This window comes from Adiantum capillus-veneris, chromosome 8 (assembly GCF_014529385.1).
Source record: "Adiantum capillus-veneris isolate H3 chromosome 8, ASM1452938v2, whole genome shotgun sequence".
NCBI classification, from domain to species: domain Eukaryota; kingdom Viridiplantae; phylum Streptophyta; class Polypodiopsida; order Polypodiales; family Pteridaceae; genus Adiantum; species Adiantum capillus-veneris.
This window is the reverse complement of record NC_140938.1, coordinates 71,744,201-71,757,797: the sequence shown is the minus strand read 5'-3', so window position 1 is coordinate 71,757,797 and position 13,597 is coordinate 71,744,201.

Genomic DNA, 13,597 nt, shown 5'->3' with positions numbered 1-13,597 from the left:
AGTGGTTACCCATTGTCGATGGTAAAATGCTTCCATCGCTTTAGTTCATCACTTGATAAAGGAGAACTAGGTGTGGAGGTTAACTGTACACTACCATCATTGGAGTGAGAAGGATCCCTCTTTTGAACATGGCTCCACACTTTGGAATATGCTTCATCATGCTCATATTTGCCTTTGAGAGAGTCCAAAAAACTCACTACGAAGTTTTGTGAACAAGAGCAAATTTGATCTCTTGCATTTGACTTAGAGCCTCTGCCACTACATTGTATCGGCCTTGGTGATATCTTAGCTTGGCGTCATATTCTTGAAGGATCTCGGTCCACTTGGCTTTTCGACCCTTTAAATCCGTTTGTTGTGTAAACCATTTGATGCTTTCATGGTCAAACACAATCTCAAACTGAGCACCATACAGATAATGCCACCATGTTTTTAAGGCAAACACTATTGCATAGAGTTCGCGTTTCGTAAGCAAAATAATTCTACTGAGATGCATCAAGCTTCTTGCTTTCAAATGCAATCAGCCGTATGTCTTGTAACATGGCTACTCCAATAGCACGGTCACTGGAATCCGTTTCCAAAACGAATGGTTTCAAAGGATCTACAATAGCCAGTATAGGAGCTATAGCTAATGCATCCTTGAGCGTATCGAAACTGTGTTGTTGAGCGGATCCCCACTGAAAAGTTTTACCTTTGCCTTTTAGTTGGTCCGTCATAGGAACAACAATTTGAGCATAGTTTTTAACGAACCTTTGGTAAAAACCTGCAAATCCTAAAACTATCTGTAATACTTCCAGATTTTTAGAAGGAGGCCATTTCCGGATGGTATCCACTTTGGATTGATCCATGTATAGCCCGTTAGCTGAAATAACATGCCCTAAATAATGAATTTCATCTTTTAGAAAATCACATTTAGATTCCTAGGCATATAACTTGTTTGTGCGTAACAACTCCAACACCTGTCTGAGATGTCGTAAGTGTTCTTCTTCAGAAGCACTATAGACTAGGATGTCATTGAGGAAAACAATGACAAATCAAATATAGCTTCAAGACACTATCCATAAGTGTCATGAATGTTGCGGGTGCATTGGTTAACCCAAAGGGAATCACCAAAAACTTGTAGTGTCCAAACCATGTTTGGAATGCAGTTTTAGGTATATCGGCATGTCGAATTCTGACTTGGTGATATCCTGACCGCAAGTCTATTTTTGTAAAAATGCGAGTATGAGTGAGCTTATCAAACACCTCATCTACTCTGGGCAATGGGTGTTTGTTCTTAACTTTAACCGTATTTAAGCCATGGTAGTCTACGTACATGCGCATACTGCCGTCCTTTTTCTTCACTAAGAGGATAGGTGAAGCCCATGGTGAAGAACTGGGTTGTATAAACCCTCTGCTAAGATAGTTAGCAAGCTGATGTTCCACCTTAGCAGCTTTTGAATAACTCATACAGTAAGGTGGTTTACTAACAGATTTACAGCATGCAGCCACGTCAATGCTATGTTGTATTAATTGTGTCGGCGATAATCCTGATGGCAAATCATTAGGAAATACATCTTGAAATTCCTTTAATAATTTCTGTAATTGACTAGCAACATTTTCTTGTTTAGAATTAGAAATTGGTGGAATAGAGGAGAGAGAAGCATGCGGCGTTGAGGAATGTTCAACAGACTCAATGTTAGAAAGAAAATGAGACAATGAGTAACACAAGAAAACTTGATCTATTTCATTATCAGAAATGAGCTGCATAAGCTCATCGGTACAAATCAGTGGTGATGAAGGTATATATTTCTCTCCTAACAACAACACATGTGCGCCATGGGATTCAAAAATCAAGCTGTTGTGCTCATAGCTACGCTTCAGTGATGGTCCTAGGCTATGCAACCACTCCCTATCAAGAACCACATCAGCCCTTTCCATGTTCATAACCTGAAAATCCAAACATGTAGAGTACCCTTGTACTTCCAATGGAACAGCTCGGCATTGAGTATCCCATATTTCAGTATCATGCCATTCATCATTGCTACCTTATAGCGGTGGGTACTCGGAGTTTGAGGCAGTTTGAGTTTTTTCACCAATCCGTAATTGATGAAATTGTGAGTAGCACCGTCATCTCTACCAAGATGCGCACCTTGTGCCCTTGCAAATATCCGTGCATACGTACTAACTCATGTGGTCCAAAGGTTGGTTGCCACATGGAAGCTGTGAGACAGCATTCATGCACCACCTCAGTGTGTGTTACTTCCACTGTAGAGAATCTTGAGGAAGACTCAAGAGGCAGCAGTTGCACCGTGTACACTGCTTTCTCCTTGCCCTGAGCAGCAGATTTCCCCTTGGGACAATCCTTTTTGCCATGAACTCTTCCTAAACATTGAAAACATAATTTTTCTTTCTTGGCTTTATCAAAATCCTCAGGAGAGAGAGGACCCCTGGACCCCTTGGGTTTTTTAGATGCATCTGAATTAGCAACTATATTTTTTTTTAATTGTGCCCATATTGAGTGTGTGTATTACCATGTATATTAGCAGGCACATGACTATTATGTGTTTTCTTCTCATCAGGATCATCATGAATATGTGCTTTCACTATGGCTTCCTCAAGTGCTATAGGGTCTTGGGTCTTGACATACTTCTTAAGCTCGGGTGTCAGACCTTGTATGAATCCCTGTACTTGTTGAAAGGTATCTAAGCCTTCCAACTTGAGGATAATTCCCAATAGTGAGAGATATATTCAAGGAGTGATGGGTATTGGCGCATGGAACATGTGTCCCAAGCCGTCTAATTCCGATCGGCCTCGTTTGTAGGCAAAAATTCCTTGCTAAACATTGCTTCAAAAGCTGCCCAACTCTGTGGTATGATGTTCTTCTCCTTGAGAGACATCCACCATTTGTAGGCCTTGCCTTCTAGAGTTAAGCTCGTTTGCAGAGCTCTAACTGCATCCAGAGAGTACGTCGTAAGGCGTGAATTCTATCCCACTTGCTGAGAAAGATATTCACTGCATCCTTATTGCGGTCTCGGTCTTCTCCCTTAAAAATCGGTGGTTTGGTGTTCTTTAACAATTCATCCACCTCTTTTGCAGTGAGAGTATGCAACATATCAGCATTTGGGCCTTGCCCTATATTAGAAATTCCCTGCCCTTGTGTGGAAACGTGCTCATGCATGTGCGTATGAGCAGGACTCTTAGACTGCTGATGCATTAATTAGATTACTAATGTGGATAGTTTAGTAACATTTTCATTTAAAGCTTTAAAATTTTCATCCATGACTATCATGCGTGTCTAAAGTGCACGAAATTCTTGAATATCAAGCAATTTGTAAGTATCTTCACCTGCTGTAGCGTCGCGGGTACTCTCCTTGAGAGGATCCGGCCACGGACCATCATTGGCAGGATCAGGAGTACTTTGCTCAAAATTGACTGTCATATTGATATCCGAAACCATGGCTACACAGTGCGGTGCAAGGAGTACTCAGAAAAAATACCCGATATTGAGAGCACTTGCAAAGTACAATGAGCCTTGCTAAGTCCGTCAAAACTGAGAGTAGTCTGGTGGAGAGTGATTTGAATTGTCCGCCGTATATGGAGTTCCACAAGTTCTTGATAGCCGAATCAATTAGGCTTGAAAGCGGTAATTGATTTCACCAAAAACTTGTACTGCAACTCTGCCAAATTGGTTGTCTTGAAATGTTTGAGTTTCTGCATAATACGCAGAAATTTTTTGTCGGAATGTGTGTTGGATTCGTCGATTCCGTCCTTTCCGGCCTTGCCGTACTCGCACGTAGAGTTGAGTAGGGGGGGTGGGGTACCCACTGTGGGTACCACCTCATATGCTTAAATGTTTTGTGTATGGCCACTACCCCTAAGGGGGTTGGGCACCTTCAAGTGGGAAAATACACGCACAGTCAGCTATGGCCGCGAGCAGGCAGCAGGCAGGGGCTTGGAGCGCTTGGGGTGGATGATGCAAAGCCTGAGGGGCTTCGGCTCTGTGTCGAAAAATGCCAAGCAGGCCCTTGCGCCTCTAACAAGCCCACACGCCGTCCGTTTGGTGCTCCTGCACCCGGAGGCTCTCCATGCCAAGCCCGCGTGCCCACGGGGCTTCATCTTCGCCCGACTGCCTTAGCAAGGGGTGATCCCCACTGTGTTAGAGCACGACATGCAAGGCTTGTGTGGCTAGAAAGCACCTCGTCTTACCATTTCCCAAAATAGGCACTTAGATCTGATACCAGTGTAAGACAAGGGAAGCTAGAGCCTGAGAGTCCACCACCCAACCACCCATTATATATCAAAGCCCCTGTCCCTTTGCCCTAGTTGGACTCCCAGTTCCACACTGCCTAGCCCGGCCCTGCCCTTGTCTAGTCCGGCCTTTCCGGTGTCGTGACATCTCCTCCGTGGTCAAGGCACATATACACGTGACCAATAGAGTTCTAATCTTGGTTTTTAACTCCTTCATCTCCACAAGATCCATGTATGCTACAATCAACACATATTTTATTATTTTTAAAGACAACATAACTCTTAATTTTATAGCAAATATATACTTCATGCATTGAAACTGACGACAACACTAGCTTAAAGAGTAGGCAATCATTCAATGAGAGTGATGACATCTCCAACCCAATAGTAGAGTTGATACCGAGACCACCACTAAACTAACCCAACAAGACAGGGCATCATTCATTTGCTTGCAACTAGTGAAACCTCCAACCCAATAGTAGGGTTGTTGCTGATAGCAACACCGAACTAAGCCTAAAAAGCAAGACATCATTTGATGAAACTAGTGACACCTCCAGCCCAATGGTAGAGTTGATGCCAAAAGAAACACCAAACTATCCTAAAAGCAAGGGCATCATTCAATGCAACTAACAGCACCTCCAACCCAATGGTAGGGTTGATACCGATAGCAATATCGAACTAAGCCTAAAACCAGGTCATCATTTGATGAATCTAACGACACCTCTAGCCCAATGGTAGAGTTGATGCCAAAAAAAACACCAAACTAGCCTAAAAGATATGGACCTGCATGTGCAAGACAAAATGTCAGGGCTCAAGAGGAGCAAGGGCAGGATAGAGTGGAACCACAGGTTGTGGCTGAGCCTGAGCCACCTATTGTGCGTAGATCTGGACGTGTCACGCGACCTCCTGATAGGTTTGTTCCATCTATGAACTATGTCATGTTGACTGATTGCAATGAGCCTTCATGTTACAAGGAAGCAGTGCAAATGAAGGACTCCGGGAATTGGCAATTGGCCATGCAGTCAGAGATGACAGCTCTGCATAAAAACAAGACATGGAAGCTAGTTAAATTACCACATGGCAAAAAGGCTCTACCTTGTGCCAAGGGATTTAAGCAAGAATAAGGCATTGACTTTGATGAAGTCTTCTCTCCGGTGGTCAAGATGACTACATTGAGATGCTTTCTTGCATTGGTTGCCATATTAGATTTGGTGTTGCACCAAATGGATGTCAAGACAACGTTCTTGCATGGTTATTTAGATGTGGAAATTTACATGCAGCAGCCAGAAGGGTTTGTTGAGAAAGGCAAGGAAGATTGGGTATGCCAGTTGTTAAAGAGTCTTTATGGCTTAAAACAATCACCGAGGGCATGGTACCATAAATTCCACAAGTTTATGCTTTCTCAAGGCTACAAACGTAGTGAGTTCGATCACTGTCTATATACAAAGAAGGCTAAGGATGGCAGTTGGATGATCCTTATTTTGTATGTGGATGACATGTTGATTGCTGGCAAGCACTTGGAAGAAATTTCAGCTTTGAAGTCAAAGATGGCAAAATCGTTTGACATGAAAGACATGGGTGAGGCAAGTCATATACTTGGTATGAGCATTGAGAGAGACAGATCAAAGAAGTTGATTTGGTTATCTCAAACAGAGTATATTGACAAGGTTTTGCAACGTTTCAATATGGAGAAGGGAAAGGCATTGAGTGTTCCATTGCCACCATATGTGAAACTTAGCAAACAAGATTGTCCTGTGTCTCAGGAAGAACAGGCTGAAATGGATAAGATTCCATATGCGTCTGCAGTGGGTAGTTTGATGTATGCAATGATTGCTACTCGCCCAGACATTGCATTTTCAGTGGGAGTAGTAAGTCGATACATGTCAAACCCAGGCAAGAAACATTGGGAGGCAGTGAAAGGAATATTGAGATACCTGAAAGCTACAAAGAGTATGCGTATATGCTATGGGAGTCAGAAGCTAAGTGTAAAGGGTTTTACAGACTCAGATTATGTAGGTGACTTAGACAACCGAAGGTCTACGTCAGGGTATGTCTTTACATTGGCTGGTGGAGCAGTATCATGGCGTTCTAGATTACAAGATTGTGTTACTCAGTCTACTACAGAGGCTGAATATGTTGCAGCATCAGAGGCATGCAAAGAATCAATTTGGCTTAATCGACTAGTAACAGATTTGGGAATCAAAGAAGAGATGCCTGTGTTATATTGTGATAGTCAAAGTGCAATACAATTGGCTCGCAATCCAGTTTATCACTCAAAGACAAAGCATGTGGATGTGAAGTATCATTTCATCAGGGAAATGCTCGAGGATAAGCAACTTCAGCTTGTCAAAGTTCACACCATAGAAAATCCTGCTGATCTACTTACAAAAGGACTTCCCTCAGAGAGCTTTGCGCATTTTCGCAAGCAGATAGGTGTAGGGTAGTACATCACTTCTCTACATCTCTTGTATATTAGCTTGTATAGTAGCTTCTCTCACACTTAAAGTACCACATTGGACTTTAAGTGGGAGGTTGTTGGGGTATAAATCCCAATGTGGTCGCCCAGGTAAGTGGGCGGGACGCCAGGTATGTACACATATTCTTTTGTAAAAACTTAATAAGAACTCATATGCTCTACACATTACAGTAGAGCGATTTCACCATATCGTCATGCTCTTCTTCTCGCACTCTCTCTCGCGTCGCACTTCCGCTTGTACTCCTTCACACAGCATAGCAATGTCTGGTATTGAGCACCTTGTAATCATCCCAAGAAGCGGTAGACAATCGATTTCTACAACCACACATGCAAGGGTGAAACTTGAGTTTGAGCCATTACAAAGCACATATTTTCTATTTAAAGTGCATCATAGCTAACATACAGATGTGTATTAAGAGTAAGCAATTTTGGTTTTGGTGAGACAATAATAGCATTACCAAACATTAATAGACTCAAACTTAAGTTCAAGGCTAACAAGGAGAGCTAGTGAATCACTAGTGTATGAACTTCAATCACAAAAGTCCTACTAGTTGAGGCTTAAAATTAAATATCCTAGTGTAGCACTTGCATATGTTACATGAAACTCATAATGTCCTTGTACCTAAAAAGGCATTGAAATTTAGTTCATAGGCTCGAACTTAAGTTTGTTGAGCCTTACCTCCACATGTTAGTGTAGCACTACCATGTGAGGCCAAGCTCATGAGCACTACCATGTTAGGCCAATCTCAAGAGCATTGTAGCAATAGAATTTTCCAAATAACAAAATTACCACTACAAGAGGTTATGTGCTCTTGTGACGCTCTTAGCGACGGAAATACACTGGGTTTTTATAACCCCCGGCGTCGCTATAACCGTCGCTAAAAGCGTCGCTACGAGAGCGTCGCTATAGGCGTCGCTATAGGCGTCGCTATATAGCGACGCTCATAGCGACGCCTATAGCGACGCTTATAGCGACGCTCTCACAGAAGAGTATAGCGACGCATATAGCGACGCTACAGAGCCATAAATAGCGACGCTTATAGCGACGCCTGAGAGAATATTTTTTTGGTGACAGGGCATTGAATGCCCTGCCACCCATCAACCATATTGTACTTGATTCACTTTTTAAAAAAAGTGCAAAGGTAAATAATAGACCCAAAATAGTCACCCACAAGACGCATTGTTTGCAAAATTGACAATTGTACACATCATAGACAAACTGAATTGATTGGCAAATGTAATAATGACAATTGTACAACATCATAGGCATAAAGAATTGATTGGCAAAAGGAATTGCGGTGACAAATGTAATAATATACATGGTTCAAAAAGACGTATAAAATCCGTCTCATGATACATAAGCTATGAGAAACCCTAAACTAATGCTATCTAGCTACGGCTAAACTGACGTCGTCTAATCAGACGTCTCATCGCGTCCAAGCGGCGTATCTGTCGGATTCTGCAAAAAAAGACAATAAGACAGTTTTCAGTAAGTAAAAACATATAACGACATTTATAAAACAATACAAAAAATAAAAAAGAGTAAACCCTAATACTAACCATGCCGCCGCGAGAACTGAGAATGTCCATCAGGGCGTTTAAGCCCTTCCTGCCTGCGTACTCGCGCTCGTACGGTGTGGGATCACGTCCTGTCATCGACCACTGTCAAAACATACAAAGATTTCATTATGTTAGAACTAAAAAACTCATAAACCCTAAACTATCGAACATGCATAAAGAGCAATGTGAAAAGACTTACAAAATCGGCCTCAAATGATGCCCATCCACCGCTCCCCAAGTGGTGCGAGCTCCCTGCCTCTACTCGCGCTCTGGCTGCATCCTTTTGTTGCTTCCACTTGTCGGGATTCTCGCGCGCTGCTTTCTTCGCATTCTTCCAATCTTCTTTGGCCAGCCAATCTGGCCTATTCCACCCATTCTTGATTGCTTTTTGCACTTCGGAACGCTTGTGTTTGCAGTATTCGCGCATTCGAATCTTCATCAGGTCTTCATTGAACATCCCTCAATGGCAACCGGTAAAATAAACTGTAAAGTATGTGCAGCAATGATATTAAAGTCCACATTTTATGCAATGATATTAAAGTCCACTATGAACGTACCTGACACATTTTATGCCAATCGTGTGACTTCAAACCGGTAAGCTTTCCTTCTTTAGTAAAACACGTTCGGAGCGAGTGCATTACGCCAGTGGGGGTCCGCAAAGATCGAATGGCCTCTTTTACTTTGCGTTCTTGGGCTCCTGTGAAAATCCATGGTGCTTTAGGAAGTTTTATCGATCCATCAGACGCTGTTTGCGGCCAATATTGCTCCATACGATCCACATTTCTAAGGTCAACTCTGGCTCCCAAAGTATCTTTCTTGCCGGTCAAATGGTCCCATAGTAGATTACCCACATTCTTGAATATGTGCATTGGATCGAGCAAGTGATTGATCACGAGTCGAGGCCAGTATGGTAACTCGTACCATAGAGATAGTCTCTTCATCCCTGGAGGCAATCCGTCATCGCACATCTCCTTCTGCTCTAACCATGCTTGTGCAGACATCCTTGGTGGCTCTCTTCCCAAAAAGCCGTCGCGTAACACATGATTCTCCGGAAGATACGCTTGATGACCTTCGTAGATTTGCTTCTTCAGTGAGGGTGCCCTACGTGCATTCAGTCTAGGTCCACATGTGACACATGCTCTGTATCCGCTTGTTTGAAGCCCTGCATGTATACACATGATAATAGATCAACTATGGGGAAAAACAAGATTTACAATGTCTGAGAGAGGAGTGTCAATAGATCACCTGAGCATTCTGTTAGCCCGGGATAGTCATGCATGGTCCACATTAGAATACCTCTGATCAAAGCATTCCGTCGTCCTGTGTGTCGGCTCATATCCACCACCTCTATGCCAATCCACAATTGTTGTAGCTCTTCCAATAGTGGACGAAGATACACATCCATATTCCCCACTTTATATCGCCCTGGCACAATCAAGCTTAGCCATAGGTGCCCCTTCTTCGTAGTCAACCACGGGGGAATGTTGTAGTTGACGATGACAACGGGCCATACACTGTAAGATGTTGATCTTTGACCAAATGGATTTACGCCATCCATAGCCAGGCCTAAGCGCAAATTTCGAGCTTCCCTGGCAAAATCCGACCATGTTCCATCTATATGTTTCCAGGCTGCGCAATCTGCAGGAATTCGTAGCACACCATCCGAAGATTTATTCTCCTCATGCCATGATGCTAGGGCGGCCATGGACTTACATTCGAAGAAATGCTTGATGCGAGGAAGCAAAGGAAAATGTCGCAAAACCTTTTGTGGAATTTTTGTCCCGTGGAGATCTACTCGATATCTTTCGGAATCACATTTCGGACACTTCTCCATGTCTATGTATTCCCCTCTGAAAAGAATGCAGTCATTAGGACAAGCGTGGATAGAATTGTAATCCATCCCCAAGTTTCGCAAAATCTTTCTTGCTTCATCTCGGGAATCTGGCATCACATTGTGAGCTGGTAGTATGTTCTCTTTCAGCAATCTACACAACATAAAAATATGATACAGTCGTGTAAAAATCTATCAGATCATTATACATTTAGAGTTTTATTGAAGTAAACTAATTGTAATAGATCACCTGAAAAGCGCTGTGACGCTAGTGTCACTCCATCCAAACTTTGCCTGCATGTTGAGAAGAACCAGGAGTGCTTTCAATCTAGACATACGTGCTCCATTATACAATGGCGTATCGGCTTCACTTTTCATATCATCATAGATAAGCCTTTCTGAATCCATGATCGTCTCGATCATTTCATCAATCTCGGGCTCAAACATTGCCTCGTTGGGAATGTGCTCTGCATGATCATCCCCCGAGCTGTCAGAGGCTACATCTTGTGGCCTCACATATGCTGCTTGACCAAAGCGCCTGCGAATACGTCTATTGGGTTGCAAGATTGCTGCTTGTTGGCCAGCATCAGAGTCCGACGAGTTATAATTGGCAACAACTCGATCTATAATAGATGGATCGAACTCGCCAAATTCACGAACGTGCTGCAAAGAAACACGTCTTGTCCGTCGCACAGCATGCTTGCATTGATTACAAGGACATAAGACCCTCGTTGAGAGATAGGTGTTTCGGTTGGACGGTCCCACATCCTCGTCGCTACTCATAATGAGGATAAAAAACTTATAACCTAGACAACAAATTTAATATTCTATTGGCATTCTTCGTCTTATCTCTCTCTCTCTCTCTCTCTCTCTCTCTCTCTCTCTCTCTCTCTCTCTCTCTCTCTCTCTCTCTCTCTCTCTCTCTCTCTTACCTCACATTCTCTAGTCATGTCCAATCCCCGCACACCTCGGTCTAGAGGTGCACGGAGATCAGAACCACCGGGTTATAATCTCGTCTTTATTGGTCAATACCTATATTTGTGGGTACAAGAAATCTAGACACCCACGTCTACATGATACTGCATGTAGTGGACAAAATCCCTTTGCCTCTTCTCTAGCTGTAGCACTTCACTTCATCTTAACATCTTTTCACAGTAGATCTTTTCACTGTTCGTCTAACTCTAAACCCTAAACCGTAAGTAATTCTTGCGTGGACTCGATCTAACGTAAATAAGCGTAAATCTAAATAAACGTAAATCTAACTAAAAATAAAGCTAAATCTAATTTAACGTAAGTCTAATGACTAGAGGTTGTCTAGATGGTCATTGTGTCGGGGATGTAGTGACTCTTGCCGCCCTGAAGATCCACCTTCTTCCCTATCTTCTGAAGACATTTCACCAGTACTTTTGGATCGACGGAGCCCACTATGAGTGAAGGCAGCAATACCCTATATTCCATTGAGGGCTTTCTTCACCCGCTTCATGCAGGCATCGCAGTCTATGGAGACCCGCATCTAATCTAATATAACATAAATCTAAATCTAGCTTAAATAAACGTAAATCTAGTTAAAAATAAACCTAAATCTAATTTAATGTAAGTCTACATATAACCTAATCTTTAACGTCTTTTAAGATAGTTTCCTACGACGTTATAACTCTCTTCTTCCTGTGTGTGTGCGCGTGTGTGGATGTGTGTACCAATAAAAAGAGATAAATGGTATAACCTTTCTATCACCCATGCCAAGTATGATAGATTGATTATGCCATTTCTCTCTTGAATAATAGGTCTTCAGTTCAACTCCTCGTCGGCTAGATCTTTAGGTCTTTTAATTTTAATTAGTTTCCTACGACGCTCCCTTAGTTTCTCTTTCTTTCTCTCTCAATGTGTGTGCGTTTTTTTGGATCGTATGCATGTTTTCTTTCTCTTTTCCTCTCTCAATGTGTGCGTTTTTTGTTTATGCATGTTCTCTCTCTCTTTTCCTCTCTCAATGCGTGCGTTTTTTGTTTATGCATGCTCTCTCTCTCTTTTTCTCTCTCAATGTGTGTGTGCATTCTTTGTTTATGTATGTGTGTGCGTTTTTGCACTCTCTCTCGCTCTCTCTCTCTCTCTCTCTCTCTCTCTCTCAAAAACACTATATGTGTGTGTGTATGTGTGTGTGTGTGAGAGAGAGAGCGAGGGAGAGAGAAAGAGGGGAAGGGAACATGAGAATGAGGAGAGGGAAGGAGCATACCTGGCTCTCCTTCCTCTCCTCGTGTGTGTGTGTGTGTGTGTGTGTGTGTAAAAGAAAAAGAGAGAGAGAGAGAGAGAGAGAGAGAGAGTGAGGGAGAGCGTTACCTGCTCTTTGCTTGAGGGCGCCGAAAAACTCAGATCTGAGATCTGAGTTTTTGGGCGCGCTCGGTTATTTTTTTTACCCCAGCTGGCGTCGCTATGAGCGTCGCTATAAGCGTCGCTATGAGCGTCACAAATTTCTTTGTAAATTTGCGACGCTCATAGCGACGCTTATAGCGACGCTCATAGCGACGCCGGGAATTTTTTTTTTGAGCGTCGCTGTGTGAGCGTCGCTAATGTGAAGAGCCTCTTGTAGTGTACTTATGGATTTTGAAGTAAAAGGGATCATACCTTGAAAAATTCATAGTTAAGAGGTTTTTTAAATAGGCCTTGGATGCGCACAATATAATAATTTTCTACATAGTGAATGCGTTGAGACTAGAAAGGGCTTAAAACTTAAAACATAAGCCTAAGGTTAAGAATTAAGCCTTAGGCATAAACTTAAGTTTGAATCTTTTAAATGTGAAATAGGTAGCATGCTAGGTGAGCATCACATTATCATGTGTATGAGTTTCAATGACAAAAGTCATTGTCATAGAATCTTACCTCAGTAGTTCCAAGTGAGGCTCAAAATTTCATATCCTATTGTAGCAATTACATATGTTAAGAAAGAGTCGTAATCTCTAACAAGAATTTGAAATTTATTTTGTAGGATCGAACTTAAGTGTGAGCATTGCCTTCGTATGTTAGTGTAGCACTACCATGTGAGTCCAGCCTCATGAGCATTGTAGCAAAAGAATGCTACAAACAACAAAATACTTATAGATTATGAAAAAAATGGATCATACCTTGAAAAAAACATAGATAAGGGGTTTTATAAATAGGTCTTGAGCACACATAATATAATTTTTTTTTCACATAGTGAATGATAAATACTAAAAGGGGCTTAGGGCTTACTTTAAGCTTGAAACATACTGACCTAAACTTTGTGACTTAAGTTTTAGTCTTGAAAAAACATCCTAAACTTTGAGACTTAAGCCTTAGGCTGGAGCTTAAGATTGAGCCTCACTTTCAAATGTGCTTTAGGTATCATACTCGGTGAGCTTTTTTGTGTTGTATTGTTCAATAGAGCCTTTCTAGCAAAAAACTTCTAGGTTAGATGGAAATGAAATGGATTCTATGGTTATTGAAAATCCACTAGACTATTTTCTAAATAGGTAACAATGGCTTTTTTC